The sequence below is a fragment of the Ursus maritimus genome (assembly GCF_017311325.1).
Source record: "Ursus maritimus isolate PB19 chromosome X unlocalized genomic scaffold, ASM1731132v1 scaffold_X1, whole genome shotgun sequence".
Taxonomy (NCBI): domain Eukaryota; kingdom Metazoa; phylum Chordata; class Mammalia; order Carnivora; family Ursidae; genus Ursus; species Ursus maritimus.
Genome location: NW_024423319.1, coordinates 56,383,061 through 56,385,020, shown reverse-complemented (window position 1 = coordinate 56,385,020; position 1,960 = coordinate 56,383,061).

Genomic DNA, 1,960 nt, shown 5'->3' with positions numbered 1-1,960 from the left:
AATAACATGTTTTATTTGTAAAATATTCCAATTATTTAGGCAAAGGTAACCAGTCACCTTCATTTATTTTTTTAGGATCGCATCCTTTCCCGGCTTTAACACTGCTATTCAATCCAAATGCTTACAGTACTAAAGCTGAATTTTCAGATTATGAAGCCCTTTGCAAATACAACCTTTTAGTCACATCTCATCTCTCTTTTCCCCACCCATCACCACTGAATTTCTCACTGTTCTCCCATTTTGTGCAGACACAAGCTGAAAGTGACACACTGAAGAGATATTTCGTGTTCATTTAGGTCCCTTGTCCACCTTTCCTTTCTATGCCTTTCTTCGTTCTTCTTTACTTTCTTCGTCGAATTGTTTACCATTATGAAATATAAGAGGAATTTAAAGGAGGGAGGGAAGGAAACTGCAAAACACACACAGGGTTTTTGGTGGGGAGACATACCTCTTACCACTCTGGACGGCCTAATTGGTCAAATCCTCGAGAGTAGGATCGATTTTTTTTTTTAAATGTCTTCCAACATGTGTTAGAGGTTCAGTGAATTGCCATTCTGTCATTGATTTTCCCCCCTCCCCCTCCTCTTCTCCCTTGGGAAACCTGGAAAACAGAAAATCTTCCCAGGGAAACTCCTCAGGGGCGCCCAGAGATCCAAAGCTTCTTTACTCGGACTCGCCCGCGCTGCACTCTCCCCCGCCACCCACCACCCACTGCAAGTCCGTGGCTTCTCCAAGCCCAAACCCAGCGCGGGCTTCTGGAGCTCCTGAGCGCGCGCGCGCGCTCTCCCTTTGGCCCCCTACCCTGCAGCAAGGGCAGCGTGACGTAATGCAACCTCAGCATGTCGGCAGCGATATATAGAAGGACAAGGCAGCGCGCCTCCCAGACGCAGAGTAGCTTGTGATTGGCTCGGGCTGCGGAACCTCGGAAACCCGAATGCGAGGACCGTACAGATCCACAGCTGCCGACCCCCGCAGAAATCTGGAGCGCGGTCAGAATCCAACTGGCGGCGGCGGAGGCAGCAGTGGCCTCAGGTAAGGAGACTCCTGAAGGGAAAGTAGAGGGATTCGGGTCCGCGGCGCTCAGTGTCGCCCATGTGAGAGGAGGAGAGGCTCACACCCAGCCTGTAGTGTAGGGCGAAGGGAACAATGGAAGTGGCGTCTAGTCCCTAAGCTTTGCACCCCTCTTGGTCTGGCAGTTTCTCTCCTCAGCTGCAGCTGGCGCCTGGAGGAATTGAGGGAACTGGTGGGGTTTCCCCCTCAGGCAACCTCTCCTTCCTCTAGGCCAGAAGCCCTAGGCGCAGGAGCCGTCGTTGAGACCGTCGGTGGTTTAGGGTGACGGGAAAATGGCGGAAAACAAAACAGTGAATTGAAGAATGCGGCGTCCCCCTGGCATTTTCTCTTGGCGACACCCCCCAATATTCCTTTCATTCGCGCTCCCCTCCCACTTCTCTGTCCCCACCCCGCCTGCTGCTTATGGTAACCTTGGAATGCGCGAGGGATGGTGGCGTTTGCAAGGAGGTGGCACCGAATCGGGCGTTTTAGGGGGTAGGGAGCAGGCAGAGCCTGGGGGGGGGGGCGGGTGTGTGCGGCAGTTGTCGCCTCCACTAAAACACCACCATTTTGGTTCCCAGCCGTCTCCCATGTAGTGGGGCAGAGAGAGCTGGAGGAGGATGAGGGGTTGGGCAGCACGGTGTGGGTAGCAGCGGTGCCGACCGCTGCACCAAGTGAGAGGAGGGAGGAGGGGAACGGGTATTCTTGTCTCTTCGCTTTCTGCCTTTCCACGGAGAAGGTTTTCTTGCTTGGCTTAAGATCCAGTCATATGGGTAATATTTAAGAGGGCACGTGTGTGTGTTCTGCTCGAAATGATTGAAACTTGGCATGGTCGTGGGAAAGGGAGACTTATGCGGGGAGCGGGTTGCGTCCAAAGCTGCAATACTGCTACTTGCCAGAGCTCCTTTGT